Source organism: Macaca mulatta, chromosome 18 (assembly GCF_049350105.2).
Source record: "Macaca mulatta isolate MMU2019108-1 chromosome 18, T2T-MMU8v2.0, whole genome shotgun sequence".
NCBI classification, from domain to species: domain Eukaryota; kingdom Metazoa; phylum Chordata; class Mammalia; order Primates; family Cercopithecidae; genus Macaca; species Macaca mulatta.
Window position 1 is genome coordinate 70,096,314 of NC_133423.1, and position 12,654 is coordinate 70,108,967.

Below are 12,654 nucleotides of genomic sequence, written 5' to 3' on the forward strand. Positions count from 1 at the left end.
TACCTGACATAAGATGTTTATTTATTATCTGTCCCTCTCTATGAGAGAATAAGGTCTCAAGAGCCGGGACTTGACCTGTTCTGTTCACGGCTCTATCCCCAGAGCCTAGAAGAGTGCCTGGCCTATAGTAGACGTTAAATCAGTATCTGCTGAATGAATTAATAAATCTTCTTCTTTTCCCCTAATCCTCATGTTCAAGCCATCTGATAAATCATTCTTTCATCTCAATCCCAAATGCATCCAGCTTTATCCTAGGGGAAGCCACCATCCTCTCTCTCCAGGACCACTGCCTAGTGTCCTAACTGGCCTCCCTGTTTTCTCTCCAAAATCCATTCTCCAAACAGCAGCCAGTGATTCAAAACACAAATCAGGCTCCTTGCTGAAAACTCACAAAGGGTTCCCAATGCTCTTTGAATAACGTGCAAACTTTGAGCCCTGGTGTAAAAGCCATGAGAGGTCTGGGCCTCACAACCGCTCTCACCTCACTGTGGTCCTTGCCTCTGAGGCTTCTGCCACCCTTCTTCTCCCTGTGCCTTGAACACATCGGGTTTGTTCCTGCCTCAGTGATTTGCAAATGCTGTACTGTCTCTCCAGACAGCTCTTCCCCCAGACAACCACACAACCGGGGCCTATCCAAGTTTAAGTGAAATATCACCTGCTCAAGATCTTCCCTGGTCCTCCATCTAAGTTAGGCCCTAGCCCATCACTCTGTTTCAGGTTAGTGTGTCTTATTCTCTACATAGCACATATAAGCATACTGTTTATTCACTTCTATATGTTTTTTAACTTGCTATTCTTAGTAAAATATTCTCCCTTGTTCTCCATATATATTCTCAGTACACTATATAAATGTGGTGTTATTGTTGCTATTGTTATTAGTAGTAGTAGTAGTAATAGTGTTTGGAAATGGGGTCTCCCTCTGTTGCTCAGGCTGAAGTGAGCACAACAGCATGATCCTGGCTAACTACAGCTGATACAGTTTGGCAGCATCCCCACCCAAATCTCATCTCGAATTGTAACTCCCACAAGTCCCACATGCCATGGGAGGATCCTGGTGGGAGGTAATTGAATCATGGGGGCAGGTCTTTCCCATGTTATTCTTGTGATAGTGAATAAATCTCACAAGATCTGAAGGTTTTAAAAACAGGAATTTCCCTGCACAAGCTCTCTCTCCTTGCCTGCTGCCATCCATGTAAGACACGACTTGCTCCTCCTTGCCTCCTGCCATGATTGTGACGCCTTCACAGCCACGTGGAACTGTAAGTCCATTAAACCTCTTTCTTTTGTAAATTGCCGGATCTTGGGTATATCTTTATCAGCAGTGTTAAAACAGTTTTCCTGGCTCAAGCCCAGCAGCCTTGAATTCCTGGGCTCAAGCCTTGAATTACAGCAGCCTTGAATTCCTGGGCTCAGGCCCAGGGGTTCAATATTATTATTACTATTATTATTAATTTTATTATTATTATTCATCAACTATATTAAATTGAGTTAACTTTGGTAACTTTTAAAATTTTTTCTTGGACAAGTAATTTTTCTTAATAAAGTTTTATTAAAGTTTCAAATCTTGGGATGAATTAAAGATATTATTTGTATTAGTCAGGCTAATTAACTGCAGCAAGCAACACCAGAAGCAACGCCAGAGGTGTAAATAAATGCACGTATATTTTACATACATTTCAATGTTCAGTGAAGAAGTTCTATGAGCAGCATTCCATACAAAGGTCCCAGGACCCAGGTTCCTTCCGTCTGTGGCTCTACCATACCCAGCCTTCAAACCTTCCACTGGCATTTCCTCATCTGTCCCGTCAGCATGCAAAGAGAAAGAGCAAGGTAAGAATCTCCATGGAGATTTGAGGGGCCAGGCCCAGAAGTGGAAGACAACACCTTTATTCACATTCCGTTGATGAGAGCTTGTCATATGGCTCCAACTTAACTGCCAGGGAGGCCAGGAATGGCCAGGAGGAGGGGTCAGGACTGGCAAGCATTTCCTCAGTCTCTGCCACACCATTCTTGTTCTGCATGGAGCATGGTGACTTCCAGGTATCTGCCTCATAAGCAAGTTTGATTCTGGCCTTTTAGGTACCTGGGGTTTACAGAAAGTGATGAATAACCCTCAACAGATAGGGAAGACCAAAAGGTTTCTGACCCTGTCAGAGCAAATGAACACGAAACTCTGCCAGAGCAGTTCTAACCTCCTCTCCTGCCCACATGTGCCTTCACGTTTTTCTGCATTCCTAGGAGTACAATATTTGGGCCCAATTCCAGCCATAACACCAACTCAAACTTTGCAATGTTCAGCAGCAACTTGAGACTCTGAATTTCAAGGCCTGTTTTCTTGCTAAGACAAATGGATTTTGAGAGCCACGGGTTTTAGTTTTTACTGGTGGTTTCTCCCTTTTAACTCTTCTTACACTTCACTTATTTTTGTTGAGCTGTACATGATCTTGTCCAATATCATGGGAAACAGCCCACCTAAATCAATTATCAATAGTTCAGCCAGGGTGGGAACAAATTCAAACAGCCCATTCTAAAGCAATATATTTAAATATTTTCTAATTCATGGTAAATTAAATCCAATGAGGATACCCTGCATATCCCAGTGAGGAAATTTTTATTTTCTCATCTTCTTTCTTGGTTTAATCTTATTCACTTTGGGCTTATTCTGTGATCCGCATCTCATGATTGTTTCCCTCAAGTAATCAAAAGAAATAACAAGGCCATAAAGATGAGAAACAAAGATGTATGTCAGAACAGGGTGGTATTTCATGTATAAAATAATAAGATCCAAACCCCAGTTCCATCCCATGAACAAGTATGGGACATTGGGGCAACATACATGAAATGAAAGTGTTGACTCCTACAAGGTTCTTATTTGTTGATTTGTTCAATAACAATTAAATACCAAATTACAGGCAGCTAGACAAAACAAAGAACAGAAAGCAGTTGAAAAAAGAAGATGTACAATTATATAGCAACCTTAATAGAACAACTATGTAACAACCTTCATGTAGTCTTCAATTTGAAGTAATTTGACAAATACAGACCACAGTTCGAAATATCACCTCGGAAAGACGGATTGCTGTGGAATGGGTTGAGAGCAGGAAGTCTTCAGGAAATTAAAGGAAAGACATCATGTGGAGTAGGGAAGAGGAGGTTCTACAGGGAGGGCAGAGGATAAGCAGAGACGAATATGGGAATATACAGGAAAAGAAGAGAGCACACTGAAAACTGTGTGACTGAAGTCAGGCATGTATAATGGGCTGCTCTGTGAAAGAAAGTTGAAAAATATGGTCCATGGAGCAAGGCTCATCGTTACTAGGCTGAGCCCAGACTTGAAGTAATCAGAAATAAGGAAATAGTATAGGGCCTTAATCAGGAGAGAGAGATGATGAAAGCAGTGATGAATCTGGCTGCAGGCAGGAGGATAGATTAAAAGTGAGAAGACCAGTAAAGAGGCTGTTGCAAAAATTTATACGAGACTTGATAGGGACTTGGCTCTGAGAGGTGACAGCTGACACGAAGACCCAGGGACAAATCCAAGAGTCTCTGTGGAGAAAGGAAAGATGCTTGTAAATAAAGGAGTAAAGGAGAGGAAAGAGGGCATGAAAATCCTGGGGATGAGAACACGGGTGGTGGCATTGAAGACAAGAGGAATTTATCAAGTAGAGGATGCATTTTTTTCAGATTAAATTTTGTAACGTATATTTATGAGTTAGTCATCCATGGAATATTTCTTTTTAACTTCTAATTCTAAGACACATGGTTAAAATTAAGGTTAATATTCTTGTTGGCTTAAGTTTTATATAACTTTGAAATTTACAAGGTTGGGGGGATTGAGAATACATATCAAGATATTATATGTTGCCAGGTCATGTTTTAATCTTTAGCAGAATAGCAGAACAGTGCTACATGTAATCAAAACATATTTTACTAGGAGAAGCAATCAGAGCTCAAGACAAAAATGGTTCTTGGATAAGGATAGCTGGTATAAGACAGCTAATTGATCTTTTAAGGATCATGTGAATTTGTACCTGACGTTTTCTCTTCTTTTTTATAGTTACTTCAGTAACAAACAGAAAGCGGCCCAACCGATGCCAAAATCCAAAGAAAAATAGACACTCGACCCAGAATAAGGTAGATACCAGGCAAGATGTTTTTAAAAACCTGGTGAAAAGCAAAGCATGCAAATTTCAGGAAGAGAGAAATGTCTGTATGTGAAATGAATGTAAACATGAAGATCTTCCAGGAGCAAATGGGAAAGGCAAAAGAATAAGCAAAACACCCCACCCAGAACAGAGACTTTGGAAGAAAGTTGTGGTAAATAAAAGTAAACTGGAGATCTGGAGCTCCTCAGATTAGAAATGTGTAAATTACCACAAAGTAAAATCACATACAATATTTAGCAGCGAGACTTTAGCTTTTGGCATTGTCAAAAGTACGATCTTTTCTCAGATTCTGGAGTTTCCAGTTTACTAAAAAAGCGTAACCTCCAGTACCAGAATAAAGGTGGCCTGCCTCTTGTAGTGCTATGGAAGGTAGAAGAGCGCCATTGGGAACATGGAGAAGTTCTGCATTAGAATTTTGGCTGGGCACGGTGGCTCACACCTGTACTCCCAGCACTTTGGGAGGCCAAGGTAGGCAGATCACTTGAGGTCAGGAGTTCAAGACCAGCCTGGCCAACATAGTGAAATCCTGTCTCTACTAAAAATACAAAAATTAGCCCAGTGTGGTGGCACACCCCTGTAGTCCCAGCTACTTGGAGGCTGAGGCAGGAGAATCGCTTGTACTCGGAAGGCAGAGCTGTTTGTTTGGGACCTCTGCCATGGGTTCCCACAGACAAGACTGTAGAACTAAATAGTTTCCAAAATGTAGATACATAGATGGGATTGCAGAAGAAGCAAGTTGGGGATGTGTTTGAAATTAAGGTATGCATAAATATTTCTAATTGACCTCCAATATAATTATTCCCTTCTGGCTCAGTAACAGAATTTCCAAAGGTTAGCAGGGCATTTGGCTGCCTAAAATAAAGACTAGCTTTTTTTTTTTTGCAGCTGAGATGTTGCCCTACAATGAAGTTTTGGTCAATGGATTATAAGAGGAAGTCGTGTGTGCAATTTCAGGGAGTATGCCCTGTTGCTCTTCCTTTCTCCTTTCCTGCTCACTGAAATCTAAGCATGATGGCACAGGCTACAGAAGCCATCTCAGACCACAAAGTGAAAGCCACATGTTGAGGATGGTGAGGCAAGAAGAGAAGAGCCTGGGTCCCTGATGATAAGGGAGCAATCGTACCAACCATAGATAGTGTTTACTTGAAAGTGAGATCAACGTCCACATTGTTAGAGTCCCTGACAATTACCTAACAATTAAAGTTACCTCAGGATAACTTGAACTTACAGAGGCAGGACAGGCTCGACCCAAACCAAACTGGTACACAGCTTCTTGCACTAAAAAGCAGAAAGCTGCATTCAAGGTAGATATTAGGGTGAGTCCGATCGGTGTGAATGAACGTGAGTTTTAGTTTTAGCTTGACAGTGAGAAAAAAAGGAAAACGAAGTACCCACCTAATTAGATAACCGACAAGGTGGGGATTGGGGAAAATGCAGCCAACATACCTACCACTTTCTGCTTAGAAACACACAAAATAGGCCGGGCGCGGTGGCTCAAGCCTGTAATCCCAGCACTTTGGGAGGCCGAGACGGGCGGATCACGAGGTCAGGAGATCGAGGGACGATCCCGGCTAACACGGTGAAACCCCATCTCTACTAAAAAATACAAAAAAAAAAACTAGCCGGGCGAGGAGGCGGGCGCCTGTAGTCCCAGCTACTCGGGAGGCTGAGGCAGGAGAATGGCGTAAACCCGGGAGGCGGAGCTTGCAGTGAGCTGAGATCCGGCCACTGCACTCCAGCCTGGGTGACAGAGCAAGACTCCGTCTCAAAAAAAAAAAAAAAAAAAAACACACAAAATAGAAAAGGGGGATTAGGCTTTGAGCCGAAAGTGAGGGGCTTTACATAATAATCATTAGCCAACAACGGACTAAGAGTTTCCCGGTTATAAACATGGGACAGAATGGAGGGTGTTTCCCAGAAAAAAAAGTGCATTGTAAGGAACAAAATCAACAGCAACCTTGGAAAATGTTTGCAGGGCTAAGAAAATACAGTAGAATTTTCCTAGGCAGAAATTTCACAGTTAAACCATGAATATGCGGCAACAGGGTTTTACTACAAGCCAAATATCTATGAGATAAAAACTGGAAATACTAAATGAAAGTGAAGAAATCACAAGATTAAGCAAGTTAGAAAAACGATGGACCTCGTTTAACCGTACGAACTGGCTAAACGCCGTTTGGTAAGGAGCATGGGGATCAAACAAATGACTGTTCTTTAGAATTCACAAACAAAGGAAATATCACAGTTGGGCTTTAAGAGCCAGATAAGAATTTACAGAGAAAGTATTTTCATAGGAACCACCATGTAATAATGGTTACAACATAATTTAGTTCCACATTCTGGCAGAAAATAAAAAATATTCATTATTCAGTTACCCAGTTTTAAAAAGGGAACTGTAATTAACTCACAAGCAGTCAATTTGAAACAACAACAACAAAAGCATTAGGGGAATCATATCAAGAAAAATTAATTGAGAAAACCAGGTTATTGTTTAAACATTACTAGAAACCAAAGGAAAGTGCTTGCCAGAGACAAAAAAAAAAAAAAAAAAAAAAAAAAAAAATCTGATCCTTTAAAAAAAAAAAACAAGAAAAAGGAAAAAATCTATATGACCACTAATAGTTAAAAACAAACAAAAAACAAAAACCACTTCTATTTTGGGAAGAACACTTTTTTTTTTTTAATTTGAGACAGTCTCTCGCTCTGTTGCCCAGGCTGGAGTGCAGTGGTGCAATCTCAGCTCACTGCAACCTCTGCTTCCCAGGCTCAAGCAAATCTCCTGCCTCAGCCTCCCAAGTAGCTGGGATTACAGGAGTGTGCCACCATGCCCGGCTAATTTTGTATTTTTAGTGGAGATAGATTTTCACCATGTTGCTAGGTTGGTCTTGAACTTCTGACCTCAAGTGATCCACCCACCTCGGGCTCCCAAAGTGCTGGGATTACAGGCATGAGCCACCGCGCCTGGCCTCTTTTTTTTTTTTTTTTTTTCTTTAAATGTAAAGGTTGACCAAGTGAGACTCACAGAAACAGGGGACACAGGAACAGATTGTGAGGGACAGGTGTAAACCAGAAACTGCTGGGAGCTTTCAGTGCTGGAGTAAGAGAATGAGGAAGGTCAGCTGGAAGTCTGTGGGACCTCCTTTGATCATGGCACAAAAGATTTAATAGAAGATGGAAGTAAAAAAAAGAGACAGCGAGAAAGAGACTAAATGAAGATTTTAGTGAAATTTTGTCTCCCAAATTCCATTTGAAAGTACTGATTGGAGACACAAGAACAAGCAGCAATAAATGCCCAGAATGTTCTAGATGTGGCTGATAGAATGAAGTCATCAGAGCCAGAGAGCTACTCAGGAGCTCTGAAGGAAGTATTTCCAAAAATGTGTAAGAAGCCATAGTCAACGCGTGACTTCAGATCGCCAAGTAAGCATCTCATCTGCGTGAATATCTTCAAAAAATGTACCAACAAAACAGAAGCTTCACGTATTTAACAGGTAAACTAGTAGAAGAGAAAATCAAGTAGAAATCCTCCATATTTTTCAAATGTGGCAAAATAGGGGAAATCAGGCTAAAGGAATCTAGTATTTTAGGAGAGAAATAAACATGAAGACTAGGAGAATTCGTGGACATAATGTATTTAGAGGTTTAAGGTTCTCAATATGAAAAATAATTTACATGGAAAGAAATAATTTAATTTTACCTGAAATACAACTTGGTCTATTTTAAAAAACAAAACAAAACTCAGATCTGACCGAGGCCTTACAGAGCAGAGTAGTTTATCACGATAATTTCTTGAGGGTATGCAGAAAAGATGCTGCATTGCACATCACATAGCACAGTGCTAAAATTCTTTCAATACCTCTCTTCTCGAAGAGCGTGAGTGTGCATATGTGTGCACGCCCCCACTTCACCCTCCTCACCCACATAGACCCAAAAGTTAGTTTGATGGCTTCAGCAAGAGAAAACCCCTCATTTGGCCCAAATATTAACCATCTACAGTTCTTTAAATATGCTCTTGGGAATATTCAATTCACTCTGCCATGTAAGACAGAAAACGTTTCGGAAGAAAATCAAAACATCGTTCTATCTTTGCACATGTGGAAAAAAGTGATGATGATAACAGCTAACACTTTCATAGCATTTACTAATGCTTTATGTATATCAGCTCCTTTAATATGGCCTATTATCATTATCATCATCATTATTCCCTTTACACACATGAGGAAACTGAGGTCACACAGCTTAAGGAGCAGGACAGGTTTACGACCCTGTTCTTTCTTCTGGCTCCAGAATACATGTTTTTTACCACCACCATATGGACTCTCTTCTCTCCCCAGTGGCTTTCTCTTCCTGAGTCTTCTCTGTGGATGCCACCTTTGCACGGCTCCTACCTACTTCTCCCTCCCCTTTACCACTCAGTAGCTGGGCCCGCGTGGATTCCTCCAGCAGCCACTCCCTGCCTGCGATTTTGCAGAAACATGCGTCCACTCTCACGCACACTCACGCTCACACATGCACCGTGCAAACTCACTCTCACACGCACACGAACTCACACACATACCATCTTTTCTCCATACAGTCAGAGTGTGGGGTGTCCAGCACTTCAAGCACTTAAAGTCAGCACTTCTGCTTCCTGCCTGGTAAGAGTAAACAAACAAGAAAATAAATAAACAAGAACACAAGTGTTCACTTTTTAAATGATTTAAAACACAGATGTTGATTGCAGTGGGGTGTCAGGAGACTATATCTCACCGTTTCTGAACACTTGAGGGTAAAATTAGGAACAAAATGTATTTGAAATCTTCCAGAAATTGGCTTCCTGAGACTCTAAAAGTGGAAGTAAGAATGCGTCTTCTGGGCACGCTTTTCTTGGTTCTGGACGGGAGCAAGTTGATGATCTCAGGGTAGTGGCCACTCTGGGTCCACGTGGCAATGGATGCCAGAGCCTGTCCCAAGCTTGCCCTGCCAAGAATATTAGCACCCAAGGAAGGGCCATGGAGGGAGCAAATTTTAAATGTAGTAGTGTTGGGAGCAGGCCAGTCTGGGGAGCGAGTTGGTGTGTGTTGCAGACTGGAGGGAGCACTGTTCCAGAAAGGGGAAGAGCAGGCCAGTGGGAATCTAACTCTTTTACCCTTTAAAGAACAATTGTGTGCCCGCAGCAGTGACCCAAAACAGAGATCCAGGCACAGCTCATTCCCTGGAACAAAACCAGTAACAGTGAAGTGTTCTTGGAACTCAACAGTAGGGCTCTTCCAGCTTCAACAGGGCACCTGAGTTCTGGGCCCAGCATGAGAAAATAGGCACCAATAAGGCTCCACCATAGTTCCTGTCCATATAAGGGGAGGGAGGGGCTAAGAGAGGAAGACTGGATTTCCTAGGCATGTGGGGAGTAGAGAAGGTATTAATTTCAAAAATATGTGAAATATGACTTTATTTGTTACTCTATGTATGTGAAATGGGTCATATCAATGACATTGGCTATTATTATCATTTCTTCCTTCTCCCACTCTCCATTCCATCTCTAGAACCATGCCCTGGACCACTGCCTTCTTCAGACTTCCTGAGACCAACATTACAGATCACTGTTTGACCCTATTCTGCCCTGACATCATTTCATCATCAAAGAACACCTGTGCTTTTGTGATATGTTTATGTTCTAATCTGGTCCTCAAATTTTTGGGACCACAAGATGCATTTTATCTGTTTACTCTGTATGATCCAATGGTTATAAATTGATTCGCACTAATTAAACCCACAAAAGGCTGATTCACAAACTGAGAGAACAATGTGTTAAATTACAGAGAAAGATTAAACTGGGGTGAGAAGCAAGGACATGCATTTTAAAGGCCACTGTATTTGGGGTGAGTCCACCCTAGAAGCCAACAGCAAAGCCAAGCATGGCCTTGTCAACGCAGAATCCATGCAAAGATGTTTGTATGTTGTCATGTGATATTTCTAGAAAGTTCTGGTAGACTGAGAATTTGCCTTTCATGATGGTTATGCTTGAAAAACCAAGTCCGGTATTTAGAAGGAGATAGTCTTCTCCCTGGAGGGGGCCAGGGTGACATTGATAAATTCTTACAACTCAACCCTCATTTTTCCCATTGTCAAAGAAAGATATTCTCATTCTGTTTGTACTTGTCGTTATGCTTAGATTATCAAACTTACAGGTAACTTTTATCAATTATACTTTGATGGGTAATTTAGATTGTGTCAAATAAGTCTAAGCATCATAGCACAGCACCTAAGGGCTGGAAAAACATTGGTAATCATCTCGTTCAGTGGTTTTCAAATTGCATCTCAGGGACCCAACAGGCTGCTGGATTAGGTAGCTAGAAGTGTGAGGAGGAAGCTGAGTAAGCAGGCTGTGGCCGGCCATCATTCCCTTTTAAGGAGCTTGAATTATTCAAAGTGCAGTAGCCATTGATACATTTTAGTATAGAGTGATACAATGAAATTTACCTTTTAAAGAATCAATTTGAGTGAAGTGATTGGAGAAGGCAAGAGTAGAAGACCACCAAGGAAGTTATATAGCATTTGTCCAGAGCAGCCATGGTGGTGTTGGGGACCAGGGTAATAGCAATAGAGTTAGAGAGAAGTGGATGGATTTCAGATGTAATTTAAAGTTACAATTTGATAGGACTTGGCTAGTGAGGAAGCAGAAATTATCTAGAATTCACTCATGTACCCCAACTGGAAAATGTATTGAGTACTAACAATGGGCTAGGCACTAGGGTAGGTGTTCAGCTAGACAACCAAGTCCCTGCCCTTCCTGGAGTTCATATTCTAGTAGAAGGAGATGAACCATAGATGAGCATACGGGGAAAAGCTAACGTGCTCTGAAAGAGCTTGGGAAATTAATTGTAGGACCCACACTGTTTTCCTTCTTTCAGAGATCTCTGTTCTGAACCACCTGCTGTTACAATCAACCAAGTATCCAATCCCCTCAAAATCATTGCATATGTTTTGCCTATTTCTCAGTGTGGAAGATGGAAAGGTCAATCTACTCCCTGTTATTTCATCATGGCCAGAAGTAGAAGTAACTTTTTCTTGCATAAATGTGGTAGAAGGGACAAAGGAAAGGAAGAAGTCAAAACTCCTCATGCTCTGACTTAAAAGCACAGTAGACAGTTGTGAGACAGAACCAGATGGCTTTGGATTTATTTTTGTTTCTTCCTCTCTTCCTCCCTTCCCTCCTTTCCTCCCTCCCTCCCTTCCTTCCTTTCTTTTGTATATGTGTGCTTTAAGTTTTGTTTTGTTTCAAAGATTCCTGAGAGCAGAGTGATGTGGAAAGGATGGAAATCAATGGACTGGCTCTGAACATGCTGAGTTTGAGATGCCTGTAGCACCTGTGGCACAAGAAAGTTCCAAGAGAAGGCCAGGGATATTCTTGAGCACTTGGGCACATGAAGATATAATTCACTGAGATGGAGAATCTGTAGGAGCAGATTCATGGAGAGAGATTTAGCACTCAGATGTTGAGAAGTTAATTTTGAAATATCTATGAGACATTGAAATATCAACATCAAATAGGCAGTTCAATATTTACTTGTGGAGCTTAGAAAGAAGAGCTAGACTGCTTACATAAATTTAAGACTCTTCAACATAGAGGTGGCATTTAAATCATGGTAAAGGATGAGGTTACTTTGGAAGAGAGAGAGAAGAAAGGAAAGCAGAAGAGGAAAGGAAGGAAGAGCACAGGAGAAGAAAGAAGATGAGAGGGCGGAGGGGAGGCGAGAGGAGAGAGGAGGGGAGAGGAGAAGAGAGAAGAGGAGAGGAGAGGGGAGGGGAGGGGAGCGGAGGGGAGGGGAGGGGGGCGGAGGGGAGGGGAGCGGAGGGGAGGGGAGGGGAGGGGAGGATCTAACGAGCCACCAGCGTTTAGATGAGTATCAGCGTTTAGAGGCTGCACATAGGAAGAGAGACCATCAAAGAAGAATAAAAAAGGACTGGCCGGGCGGGCGCGGTGGCTCAAGCCTGTAATCCCAGCACTTTGGGAGGCCGAGGCAGGCGGATCACAAGGTCAGGAGATCGAGACCACAGTGAAACCCCGTCTCTACTCAAAATACAAAAAATTAGCCGGGCGCGGTGGCGGGCGCCTGTAGTCCCAGCTACTCAGGAGGCTGAGGCAGGAGAATGGCGTGAACCCGGGAGGTGGAGCTTGCAGTGAGCCGAGATCGCGCCACTGCACTCCAGCCTGGGCAACAGCATGAGACTCCGTCTCAAAAAAAAAAAAAAGGACTGGCCACAGAAGAAAGAGGGGAAAGTATAGTGTATTTTCAAAAGAAAAAGTATTTCAGGAGGGAATATCAATTGGTTCAAATGCTGCTGAGAGGTCAAATAAGGTAAGAATGTAAAAGTGTCCATAGGATTCAGTATTGGAAAGTATTTAGGATTTGAAAGTCACTAGTGGGTTTATTAAAAGCAGTTCCTTAGAAAAGGAATTTCCCTACAAAGGACACAAACTCATCCTTTTTTATGGCTGCATAGTATT

At 42.0% G+C, this 12,654-nt stretch overlaps 1 long non-coding RNA gene across 1 annotated transcript; it reads left to right on the forward strand.

Moving 5' to 3' along the window:
• Window positions 1–1,151: 1,151 nt before the first annotated feature.
• LOC114673821 (uncharacterized) lies at window positions 1,152–11,885 on the forward strand. The gene is made up of 3 exons (XR_003724632.2): window positions 1,152–1,830; window positions 4,058–7,657; window positions 9,689–11,885. It is a non-coding gene; the product is annotated as an uncharacterized LOC114673821 (long non-coding RNA).
• The last annotated feature ends 769 nt before the right edge of the window (window positions 11,886–12,654 follow it).